Raw genomic sequence first — 13,963 nt, 5'->3', positions numbered from 1 at the left:
CGCAACCAAAAACAAAGCAGTATGTATATGGAATTGAATATTGTCTGGGCAACACGTGGTCTTCTGGGGTATGAGATGTTAATCACAGTTCTGATACGACTGGAGGCTGCTAGTTTCTCGAACCCCAGCAGGTAGACACCCTAAATCTCTCTTCAGCCCACTTAAAAGGCACTTTGAACTTGTTCACTTACTGAGCAGAAGCTTTCTCAGGGAAGTGCTTGTTGCTGGAATCACTGCTGAAGTGGCTATCCACTTACCCTGTGTGTCAAAACTGGTCTCCCTCTGCCCCTGAGGGTTAGGGCTGCAAGGCGGCTCAGACCCCGCCCTTAGGCTACTTGGTCGCTGGGTTACCAGCTCCCACCCAATTCCAGCTCTGCGACCCTGAGGGCGGAGCTTGCCAGGGCAGATGGCTCACAATGTCTGCCTGTGACCCAGAGCCAAACTCTATTAGCTCCGTCTGGCTCAGCGGCTCAGACTGGGGCCCTAGACAAAGGCCAAAGTTCTCCGCACTCCCGCTCAGGCTCTCCCCAAGGCAGTTCAGCTGAGTGCCAAGTCCAAAGACACCAAAACAGTTCACAGGTAAGGCCTTTCTGGTTTGCAGTCTCGCTGCTACTGAACTTACAGTTGCGGGCGGGTTTAGGCGGATTGAACACACGCGACCACTTGCCGGTTTTCCACTGTTTTAGTCCTCCTCTTGGGGTCCAGAAGTCTCTCGCTGACTCCCTGTATCCTCTCAGGGGTGATGATAGGCAGATCCCACCAGCCAGAGATGCCTGGAGTCCTATATCCCCAGACTCACGGTGCCCAGATGCAAGGAAGCTGTTACTCGGCTGCCATCTTGCTCCACCCTCCCCTAAATGCTTTTTATTTGAAGCATTTTAAATACAAACTTTGAAAACATATCCACAAAACCATAATCAAACATGTTAAAATTATCATTATTCACCAACTATCTAGTCATTGTTGAAAAGTTTCCGGCTTCACTGAGATAGACTAGAGAACGCAGAAATAAATCCTTGAATATATGATCAAATGACTTTTGATAGGGTGACAAGACCACCCAATGGGAAAGGGTCATGCTTTTCAACAGATGATGCGGGGGGAAAACTGGATATGCACATGCAAAAGATTGACATTAAACTCTCATCTAATACCATCGACAAAGAATAACTCAAGTAGATCAAAAATCTAAATGTAAGAGCACTATGAAAATCTGAGAGGAAAACAGGGTTAAATCTTCATGACATTGAATTTGGCAATGATTTCTTAGATATGACAACAAAAGAAAGAGCAACTGGATTTCAACAAAATTTGAAACTTGTTCATCAGAGGCCACTATCAACAGAGTAAAAAGGCAACTTATAAAATGGGAGGAAATATTTTCAAATTTTGTATCTAATAAGAGGTTAATATCCAGAATATGTCATGAATTCCTACAATTCAACGACAAAAATCAATTCAATCTTAAAATGAGCAAAGGACTTGAATAGATCATTTTCCAAAGAAGATTTGCAAATGCCAATAAAGACATTAAAAGATGCTCGACATCAGTAATCGTTAGAGAAATGCAAATCAAAACCACAGTGAGATACCCCTTCACAACCCCTAGAATGGCCATTATCAAAATGGCAGAAAATAAGTGTTGGTGAAGATGTGGAGAAATTGAAACCTTTATGCATTGCTGGAGGTAATGTAAATGCTCAGTACAGCCACCCAGCAAAACAGAAGGATGATCTCCATAAAAATGGAGATACACACCTCTCGGAGGCAGGACACAATTGTAAGAAGGACTTTAGCTAACAAATGCCATCAGTGTAACCTGGTTCTCTGGCACACCCTCAATGAATCCCCAACAATAAAAAAAAAAAAGAGGTACCATATCCAGCAATTCTACTAAATATATCCCCAAAGAATTAAAAACAGGGACTCCAGCAGATTTGTACACCCCTATTCATAGCAGCGTCATTCACAATAGCCAAAGGTGGAAGCAATCAAAGGGCCATGAGTGGATGAATGGTTGAAATCTGGTGTATATAGACCAGATTATTATTGGACTATTATTCAGCCTGTAAAAGGGAGGAAATTCTGAAATGTGCTAAAACACGGGGGAAATTTGAAGACTTTGTTAAGTGAAATAAATTGTTCATAAAAGGACAAATAACTGTAAGATCATATGAATAGTTAAATGCATAGAGACATAAAGTAGAATGGTGGCTGCCAGAAGGGAAGCGGGGAGGGAGGTGGAGGGAAGAAAAAGGAGTTGGTTTTTTTATGCCTATATACAGCTTGAGTTTTGCATTTTGGAGATCAAGCACACAAAAAATGAGAATGAACTCAATGCTACCAACTGTATGTTTAAAGACGGCTTAGATGGTAAATTTTACATTATGCATATGCTACATGTACTATAACAAAAATTTCTGCTTACTTCAAAATGCCTTTTTTTTTTGAGACAGAGTCACTGCTACCTTCAGCATCACAGCTCACAGCAACCTCGAATTCTTAGACTTAATTAATTCCCTTGCCTAAGCCTCCAAGTAATTGGGACTACAGGCTATTTTGTACCACAATGCCCAGCTACTTTTTAGAGATGAGGTCTCACTCTGGCTCAGGTTGGTCTCGAACTTATTGAGCTCAGGCAATCCACCCACCCCGGCCTCCCAGAGTGCTAGGATTACAGGCATGAGCCACCGCACCTGGCCATAAATGTCTTCTTATAATTGGTTTGTTTGAGTAGGAATCCAAAGCCCGCATATTGCATTTGGTTTATTGGTCCCTTAGTTCTCTATTCACTGACAATAATTCTGTCTCACACAACCCCCATTTTTACCTTTTATTGTTGAAGAAATTCATTTGTTTGGTTTGTAAATTCCCCGTATTCTAAATCAGCTGATTTCATTCTTATAGTGCCCGTTAACATATCCTATTTCCTATGCCCTGGTAGCTAAAACTAAAGGAATGATTAGTTCAGGTTCAGGGAGGTTTGTTTACTTATTTATTTATTTATTTGAGACAGAGGCTTACTTTGTCGCCCTCGGTAGAGTGCGGTGGCATCACAGCTCACAGCTCACAGCAACCTCCAGCTCTTGGGCTTAGGTAATTCTCTTGCCTCAGCCTCCCAAGCAGCTGGGACTATAGGTGCCCACCACAACACCTGGTATTTTTTTTTTGCAGTTTTTGGCCGGGGCTGGGTTTGAACCCGCCACCTCTGGCATATGGGGCCAGCGCCCTACCCCTTTGAGCCACAGGAGGCATCCCACATGGCTATTTTTTGTTGCAGTTTGGCCAGGGCTGGGTATGAACCTGCCACCCTTGGTATGTGGAGCCTGAGTCCTACTCACTGAGCCACAGACGCTACCCAGGGAGGGTTTTTAGCAACAATATTTCCTAGGAGATGCTGTATACTTTCTATTGCATCACTTCAGGAAGCACATAATGTCTGATTGCCCTTCTTTTTTCTGATGATAAGATTGATGAGTGCATTCAGGTTGCAGCCTGATCCAGCCAGTATAAAGTTCTCCTTCGACCTTTTGCCCAGAGGTTCTAGCAGTCACTGATGATCATTAATGATCTAGATTCATGCTCTTCTTAATAGATCCAAAATAGAGATTTTCTAATTTTTTTGTTTTCGAGAGAGAGACAGAGTCTCATTTTGTCACTTGTTAGAGTGCCACAGTGTCACAGCTCACAGTAACCTCAAACTCCTGGGCTCAAAGTGATTCTCTGGCCTCAGCCTCCCATGTAGCTGGGAATACAGGCACCCACCACAACAACCAGCTGTATTTGGAGACAGGGTCTCGCTCTTGCTCAGGCTGGGAGATTTTCTAATTTTATTAATTGGAATTCTTATATGAAGATAACTTTTTTCATCAAAAGTTTTTGATACCTCTGAAAGCATGTTCAACAAGTCAGGAGGAAAAAAATGTTTGATTCTTTCTTAGTTTTCAGAATAATAGGTTGGTCCCTAGCAACTTTCAAAGGCTACTAATTAGTTTTTTTGTTTGTTTGTTTTTCTTAACATGGGTTTTTAATATACAGTATTTGGCATTCTTTCAATTCATTGCATTCATCATTCTTTTTGATGCTTAACTGGTTCCATCTGTGGCCAGTGGGTGTCTTTGGATCCTGAGTCTTTTTCGTAAAAAACCCAGTTGTCTTTATTAGCTTCTTTGCTTTCTGGTACCACACAATGTTCTGGATTTATCTTGTGTATTTCCTCCTTCTGACCTGGAATCAGCAGTTTCTCCAAGAGCCCTTAGGAAGCAGTTCTCAGAGATCACAGTTTAGGAGGCAGTGATAACAATCGCTGCTGGGAAACCATTGCTCCTAGGTCTTTTCATTGTCTGGAGTTAGGAAATAAGTTTTGTTGTTCTTTTTGTTGTTACTTTGTTTTAGGGGAAAAATCAGGAGTTCATATCATATTTCCAGAATGTGAGGTTTTAATTTAACTTCTGTAATTTTATATACATGTCTTCCTAATGACATTCCAGAATTATTTATTTACTCTATCCTATTACATGCATGTCACAGTTTCAAAATAACAATACAAATATAAATACTAACAATATGATTACTAAGTCTAGTTTAACATTTCTTTGCAGGTTTGTTTTTTTTTCCCTTAGAATATATTTCACTAATAATGTATTTTCAAATTACACACATTTTAAAAACCCATCAAGTAATTCTTCATGTGACTAAGACACAGTGTACAAATTTGAAATGCGATTGTTTGATTTTGCTTCATTTTGTTTTTAATTCATAGAGACTGCATTGATTGTTGTTATTTTCTTCATTTTATCTAATTTTACTGGGTAAAAAACATGATTCAAGGGTCAAGCTAAGTCCATTTATGAAAGTACATCTAGGTGAATCTAGCATCCACTTTTATCCCCACTAGCATATTACCTACCTCATCACTCCCTACCAAATAACCATTTTCGGTAGTTTTTTCTTTATCCTCTCATTGTTTTATTAATGTATGCAAATACAAATACATATTCATATTCCTCTTCCTTCTTAGGTAAAAACGTAGCATATGATCAACACTATTCTACCCTTGATGTTTTTCATCTAATAATATCCATAGCAAGATCTTCTTCACTCCTTTTAACCTCTGCACGGTCCTCCATTGTGTGGATGGACCATAGTTTCTTTCAAATAGTCTCTCACTGCTGGACATTTGGGTTGTTTTTTATTTTGCAGATACTAATAGTGCTACTGTGAATTGCCCTGTACGTCTGTCATTCCATATTTTTCATGATTAATCTTTGGGAACTATTCCTTGAAGTGGGATTGCTGGGTCAAAGCAATTACAAAATGCTGACACATTACTGATAGATACGGACGAGTTCCCTCCCCTAGGGCTGTCTCCCTTCCATAAGGCACGGAAGTGCCAGTGTCTCCACAGCTTTGCTGACAGAGTCCACTTCTTAAAATCTTGGATCTTTGCCAATCGGAGAGGTGAGAGATGTTATTTTAATGAAGCCTGTTCTCTAATGATGAACAGGCTGAGCATCTTTTCGTATTCTAAGTACCATTTGCATTTCTTTTCTTGTGAACTAAGTGTATATTTTATGTCCAGTTTCATAAGGGCTGTTTTTCTTCTCAATATGTAGGAGTTCTTCAGATTTAGTGAGATATTCTCCAGATATTTTTGTGAGAAAATGCAGGTGCCACTTGCATTTTTAGTTTGCTTTTTAGGGATATTTGCGAGGCAGAATTTTTAAAAACAAACCAAAGTTATCATACTTTTCCCATGATCGGGGGGAATTTTTACTCATTCACATTATGAAGGAATTCACTCATGTTGTATTCTAGTATTTTTATAGTTTCATTTTTAATCCATTCACAAGTCATACTGATCTACAGTACGGAGAATAAATTTTTTTTATTTTTCATATGCCCATCCAGTTGTCCAAACATTGCTTTTGAGTCTATTTTTCTTCCCTGATTTCAAATGTTGCCTTTATCATGGTCTAAATTTCCATGTGCAGTTAGATTTATTTCTGGATGTTCTATTTGGTTCCATCAGTTGTCTATTTATTCAGTTGCCAATACAATTTTCTTCTAATTATAGAGACTTTGTAACATGTTTTAACATCTGGTTTAACATCAAGCCCCCTGCCTTGTGATTATTTTTCTTTTTTAGGGTTTTCCAATCTATTTCTGTTTAGTTGCTTTTCTAAGTGAAATATATAATCAACTTGTTTAGCTTCAAGAAAAAATGATATTATTTGTATTATCAGAATAGAAGTCTTTCTAATATTGGGTCTTCCTGTCCAAACTTGTGGGATAGCTTACCATTTATTCATATCTACTTTTGTATCTTTCAGAAATGTTTTATTCACATATGTTTTGGTCATTTCTTATTGTTTATTCCTCAGTACTTTTGTTGGTTTTTGTCACAGTGATAAAAAGGGTCTTTATATCTTTCCTCCAGCTATTTTTATATGTGAAAGCTATTGCTTTCTATATATTGTTTTTATAACCTGCTACTATAATAAATTGGTAGTTTCTTAATGATTTTAAAAACTTTTCTAGATATATAATAAGTAATCTGTAGATACAAATATATATTTTTTTATATTTTGAGACAGTCTCCCTATGTTGCCCTTGGTAGAGTGCTATGGCATCACGGCTCACAGCAACCTCAAACTCTTGGGCTTACGCGATTCTCTTGCCTCGGCCTCCCTAATAGCTGGGACTACAGGCACCTTCCACAGCGCCCAGCTATTTTTTTGTTTCAATTGTCATTGTTGTTTAGCTGGTCCAGGCCAGGTTTGAACCTGCCAGCTTAGGTGTATGTGGCTGGCACCCTACCTACCCAATGAACTATGGCGCCGCCCCTAAATACAAATAATGTTGCTTCTTTTTTCACCTCTCATTCATATGCCTCTTTACAGTGGTGCTGGATGATAATTTCAAACTGTTTTTAAATAGGAATGGTGATACTGTCTATCCTTGTCTTATTCCTGTCGTTAGCAGATGTTGCTCCATTAATTTGGATGCAGGCTCTGGGGCTGAGGTAAACACATAATTTTCTGATGCATCTTTAATTCCTAATAAATCTGTCACTCTCCCTATTAAGGCAGAGATGATAATTTCAAGAATAAAGCAGAAATCTTCTAGAATGGTTGCTTTTCAAATTTTAATGTGCATCCGGATCACCAAGCAGTCTTGTTTAAATGTGGATTCTGATTCAGCAAGAATCGGAACTCAAATGCAGTCCCCTTAGAGCAGCAGCATCCCCGTGTACCATGGTGTTGAGACGCTGCTGCCCAAAGGGGACTACATCTGAGTAGCTGTGATCTGAGCCAAAGAAAGCATTTGCCAGCCTTGATTTTCAAAACATTCTTTTAAATGATAAAAGCAAAAAAAAAAAAAAAAGTTATGAAAATTCTGGTTTCTGATTTTAAGAACCAGATACTTTTAGCTCTCATGGACCCATCCTAGAAGACTAAAACAGACTTTTCTCATAAGCCACAGAGTAGGAAGATGCGGGATATGACAAAAGGGTGGCTTCCTGCCACACAGAAAGAGGAAGAAAGGTCTTTCTGCAGCTGTGGGGAGGAGTCTGAGGAGATAGAGTTGAAACGTGTATATATCAATAGTTCCTGTAGCCCCAGTTAGAAAACATACTGGGGGGAAGTGGAGTCTAGGGGATAGAAAAACCCAAATAGTTCAAGGAAGAACCCAAGGAAAGGAAGTAATGTGGGAGCAGCTGCTGCCTTCCACTGTGTTACAACAACCCCACAGAAGGAGACCCTTCAGCAGGGACAAGCCAGGCTCGCAGCCCTTAGGCCGAACACTCCTTCCCCGGTGTCAGAGAAAGAATGTACTGCTGGTATTGAGTCTGGATTTAATGAATTAAAAAGTATTACGGGAATCTTAAGCAGAGTGAATCATCCATCCAGCTATCTACTCTGATACCTATTATATGTCAGCTTCTAGTAACAAAAAGGAATGAGACAGAGCTCCTGTCCTCATAGAGCAGTGGTTCTCAACCTGTGGGTCGCAACCCCTTTGTGACAATGAAAATACATCCTGCATATCAGATATTTACATTATGACACATAACAGTAGCAAAATTACAGTTATGAAGTAGCAACAAAAATAATTTTATGTTGGGGCTCACCACAACATGAGGAACTGTATTAAAGGGTCATGGCATTAGGAGGAATTAGGAAGGTTGAGAACCACTGTCCTAGAGCTTAAAGTCAATAACATCTAACAACTGTCAGCAATGGTAGTTTACACAGGAACATACATTTGAAAATCCATATTCGCACGCCCATCTCCGTACCTGCCCCATGACGTCGAATTTGACCGACCTGGGAAGAGTCCAGGTAATTCTGATATTCAGTTACACTTAGAATCACTATTTTTCAATTTTTATATATCACTAAATTATTTAATCTCCTAACCAAACATTTAAAACTACAAATTTAAAGTTATGAGTGTGTGGTAAAAATAATCCTTTACATGCTTTTTGAGTTCTAAAAAATATTTCTAGAATATATGAACATATGTGCTTTTTAGGAGACAAATGAATGATGCCGTATTTGGGATATGTTCTAACTCATAGGGCAAAGCTTCACAATTTTTTAAATTATAACCTTTTTAACAGATACAAATCAAGATCCAAATATAGGTGCTTTTTAATTATCACTATCCCTTATAATAATTTAAGCCGATTAGTATTTGCATATTTAGTAATGCTGTGGAAAGGAAGTTTCAGGGTTGAAATGGTAATTCTGTGGAAAATGTGTATATATTTTTATATTTGTGGTGCTAATGTGTGTGTGTCATGCGTATGTGTGTAAACCAGTACCCTATATTTGCAAATTCTAAATCCTGATGTTTAGAAAATGAAATCATTTACAGGATTTTCTTTTATATGAAAATGCACATTTTTCCACTTTACTCCAGGCTTCCTCCCGGAATCTTCTCCAAGCTCCACCTTCCTGCCCATACCCACAGGCTTTTGGTTGTACGCAACAGTTCAAGCCCTCTTGTGCTGCTCTGTTACATTGCCTAGGCATAAATGAACAACTCTGAAAAGAAAACTTGATCACAGAGACCAAGGAACAGTCTGATATTTTCAAGATCTTGCTCAAATGTCCAGCTGTCTTCTCCCCATCAGTTCTTGCCTCCTGACACTGGGGACTTGTCGGTTTCAGAGTCTATCTCAGGTAGACTGTGTTGAGTTCTTGACCTTATTTATTAAAAATCTGACACATAGGGCAGACCAAGAAATGTTTGATGAAGAAAATCAGTGATTATACTGCACTTTACTTAGAGCTGTAATTTAACCGCCAGTCTTTAGACATACTCCAGCTTTTGTGTCCTTATAGTTTGGTTTTGTAACCAAACTTAGTTCTGCAGGGTTTACATCACTAACCTCCCCCGGGAGCTGCTTCTCTATCCTAGAGGTATATGAACTACTGGTATAAGCAAGGGACGAATGGCAGTGGGAAGAAACCTCTCAGGAAACCAACCAAACCACAGACCTGAGAGCTAGTTAGTGTATCCACGCTATCAGAAAACAAAATAACATGGATACTCTTAAAGAGTATTTGCATCAAGCCCCTTTATAATAGTTTTTTTTTTTTTTTGAGACAGTGTCCCACTATGTCGCCCTTAGTAGAGTATCATGGCGTCACAGCTCACAGCAATCTCAAACTCCTGGGCTTAAGTGATTCTCTTGCCTCAGCCTCTCAAGAGGTGGGCACACTACAGGTGCCCACCACAGAGCCTGGCTATTTTTTTTGTTGTTGTTGCAGTTGTCATTGTTGTTTAGCGGGCCCAGGCCAGGTTTGAACCCACAGCCCTGGTGCATGTGGTCAGTGCCCTAACCACTGAGATACAGGTGTCAAGCCCCTTTATAATAATTCTCAGGCGCTGAGCCTCTTTATAATAATTCTATCCTAAGGACTCTCCTTCAGTTATCTTATAATCCAGAGATTAACAACTTTTCTTAGATATATTCCATTGCTCTTTATCTGATTACTTGAGGAAAAAAACAATGGTAATTGCTAAATAAAGTTAAGACCTAAGTGCTGGAGAAATCAAAGGAAAAGAGGCCACAGCAGGCTTGCCCAGGTTTTGTCTAATGCCAATCTTTTCAGTAGCTGTGAGTAGACACCCAATTGGTCGGACTCCTAACAACAATTAGAGTATTTCTAAGAGGGTCAAAAAATGACCCAGGTGAGAGAATACGGCCAAACAGAGAAGTCTAGGCAATCCTAGAGGTGAAGGCGGGCAAGGATCAAGTCCAGAAAGATAAAATTAAGGCATGGAATCACCAGTAGGTCTTCAAATCCTCACAAATCTGGATTATAGTCTAGACACACAAACTGTCAGCAAGGCCAACACTGAGAATCAAGTTCAATTCTATTCTTAAGGCATGGCCTTGATTCTGTTAGGCAGTGGTATTCTCAGAGCCTCTCATATTTGCCATAGCTAGAAAGAAGCTAAGTGAATGCAGGTGAGTCCTGAGCCTATTCCAATGCAGGCATCACCAAGATGTCCTCCTAAAACATATCCAACTTAAGTGCAATAACAGTCCTGGGAGTAACGGGGACAGAAGAGAATACTGCAGCTCTGAAAGTGAATGACAGATAACATACAATGTGCATCACGCAGATAGCTTTCATTTTTAGCACGTTCATCATTTGGTAATGTTTACATTTTTGTGACATATTTGTTATGAAAATATCTCCAGAGTAAAGTAATATCCCCTAGAACCAAATCTATTTCCATTTAACATTTTCATATTGAGTGGTGCACTAGAGGAAAATTTTCAGAAATTAACTTTACAGAATATCTTCCCATAGCTGGTACCTTAAGGAAAGTTTTAGAGATGAGCTTATTCAACAAATACTTTTGAGATACAAGAATAATAGGATATCAGCTAGTACAAAAAGGCTATCGAAAGTGTTGGGAAGGAAGGAAAAGAACTCAGTAAGGCAGCCTCACTGGGCCCTGGAGTGAGAATAGGATTTAGACTTAGGCGACTCAGGAACAAATCCCACCTCTGCCATTTGCCCTTACCTCTATTTACCCACCTGGAGAATAATAAAATAATCATACTATGTCTTAAAGTTTTGTGAGACCCCAATAGGAAACTGTATACGAAAGCATTCAAGACCACACATAATACATTCAAAATTTCTAATTTCTTCCTGGCATTGCAACTTTGCGTCCGTCAGTCCATTAACTTCTTTGAGCTTTAGTTTTCTCATCTCAAAAATGAAAATACTTTCCAAGTTGTATTAAGAACTAAAGGAAAATATATCAAGGTGCTCTACAAACTGGTGAGCATTATTCAAATGTTAATTATTGATGTTGTAGGAGACATTTGGTATTTTCGGTTTCTCAGCATATAAAGCCCCATTGCATTTGGGGGAATCCCAAGACAGGCAGTGAGCAGGCCCTTGCACTTCACTGCAAAAGCCAATGAAGGGTAAATACTCCCTGATTCTTGGCAGAGAGAGCAGACTCAAGCAGAGGCTCCTGCCTCAACTTGAAACATAATGGAGTAACCAAAGGCACAGGGTCAAAGATTCATCGCAGCAGCTGCAGTGGAATTGGAGCGCAGTCTCTGGATGGCTCAGGTGCAGGGCAGTGCTGCCAGCAGCAGTGGTGACTGTGCCAGTGGCAGTACCCTAAACATAGTAGCCTGTAGTGGGATCTTGGCTGTGCCTCATCTTGCTTGGAACCTGCTCAAGTCTGGCTCTCCAACCTGCCCCTGGATCCTTTATGCACTTAAGAAAAAGCTATGACTGGTATACATACTATCATATAAAAGAGTCAGTCCCTAAGCCCAAGGAATATGTATCTAAATTGCCAGTGATAAAATGATTTATGTATATTTAGCTATTTAACTATTTTGGCTAAAACGCAAAAGAATCAGACTTTTTCAGTGTCGGAGGGGAAAAAACATCAGCCAATGCCCAAAGCAAACCATCATGCTGAGGCATTATGTAGTTAGATGCCACATTTTCTGTAAACTCTGCCATGAATAGCTTGAAAAACTTCACAGATGAGGTCAAGAGATCTTGTTTTGTCCTTTGCACCAAAGTCCAGCTAAACAAACAAAGATAACCTAACAGAGATGAGCCAGTCCATCTTGGAAAGCAGATACCACAGAGAAAATACCTCAATACCTCAAGTTAATTTCCTCTACAAATTATTTTCTTAGCATCTTTAGGGTTAATATTTCTCAGACTTTCTTTTCTTTTTCATATTAGCTCCTGAGGAGAAAATTTTGATTTAATTTAAATTCTCCCCAGAAGAGAAAGAAAATAAACACTAAGGAGTAAAACTTTTTTTCAGGTAGGTTGAGCTATGGAGGACTACCATGGTGATACTAAGGTTTCTTGTCCCCCAAGAACTAGTATTTTCCCCTGTATTATATTACCTCCATTGAGAATTCATGCTTAGAATTATGGTCTTAAACAATAGACTAAGCTTAGAATAATGACTTCATGAGTGTTATCAATACTTCCTATTCAATTTCTAAATAAATACTTATTTGGGTCTTAGTCAATTGAGGTTACTGTGCTGAAACTTTTTTCAGAATTAGTCATGTCCAAATGCCTCTGGTCCAAATTTTGCCTCTCATTTATACTCTGGCAATATACTGATTTGAATGAAACAACAGAATTGTCCTCCACATCCCAGTAAAGACAGAAAGCATGGTGCTATGTAGTATTGAAAGGAGAGAGAGAGATACAAGATGGTACCCTTATCCATCCCAATTCATTCTGCCCCATAGAGTACAGAAGTAGGGCCTTCTTTTTTTTTTTTTTTTTGTAGAGACAGAGTCTCACTTTATGGCCCTTGGTATAGTGTCGTGGCCTCACACAGCTCACAGCAACCTCCAACTCCTGGGCTTAAGCGATTCTCTTACCTCAGCCTCCTGAGTAGCTGGGACTACAGGCGCCCGCCACAACGCCCGGCTATTTTTTGGTTGCAGTTTGGCCGGGGCCAGGTTTGAACCCGCCACCCTCATTATATGGGGCTGGCGCCTTACCGACTGAGCCACAGGTGCCGCCCAGGGCCTTCTTTTTAAACTCTCCCCAGCCTACTTAATTCATACCTTTGGTTTTAATAATGATCAAATTGCTAATCACCCCAAACCATTAGTTCACATCCCTTTCCTGAACTCCAGTTCAGGAGTAACCCTCAGTATACTTCAAGTCCTTCCAAGAATTTTCAACTGTGTGTGTCCCAGATTGAATTTAGCCTTTTACTTTTGTTTTATATGACCTATCTCAATGAATGGCAATCAGTTTTCCAAGCCACAAATCTGGGAGTCATTCCAGATTTTTCTTCTTATGTTCTTTATCTAACCAAGCTCCAGGTCCAGTTTCCCCTCTTAAACACCAACCCCAATCCAGTCCCGATCACCTCTCTCTAAGAGAACACCAAAGTCTCCCAAGAGGTCTCTGCCTGTAATCTTGCTTCCCTCAACACCTTCTTCATTCCCATACTGAATGTTCTCTGTCACTATGCTGAAAATGGGAACCAGACCCCAGTTCCCAAACTTTTCAGAGTTCACCATCAATTCCATCCAGAGTTCACCATCAATTCCATCCTTCCCTTGGTCTCATGTTTCCACATATAGTCACATATATTCGCCTTCAACTTGCCTATTACCCCCAAATCACACCTTCTCTTGGAAGCACAAATGATTTTCCTGGTAAATTTTGGAGAATATACCTGGCTTATCCCTTCAAGGCCAGCCATATCCCGTTTTCTGCGCATCTGTTGCATAATTTTCCAAGGGTAGGCTCTACCTCTTTGAGGAAGGGGTGCTGCACTCCAGGAGATAAATGTAATTGAGAAAGTATTAAGAAGCCTAGTATGACTGTACTTCTAAGCTGCATCACCCAATCCCACTTTTATCTGTATTAAAGCTACTTTTTTTCCCCAGAATACTCTAAACTCTCACACATCC

This window comes from Nycticebus coucang, chromosome 12 (assembly GCF_027406575.1).
Source record: "Nycticebus coucang isolate mNycCou1 chromosome 12, mNycCou1.pri, whole genome shotgun sequence".
Taxonomy (NCBI): Eukaryota; Metazoa; Chordata; class Mammalia; order Primates; family Lorisidae; genus Nycticebus; species Nycticebus coucang.
This window is presented reverse-complemented; position numbering follows the sequence as displayed.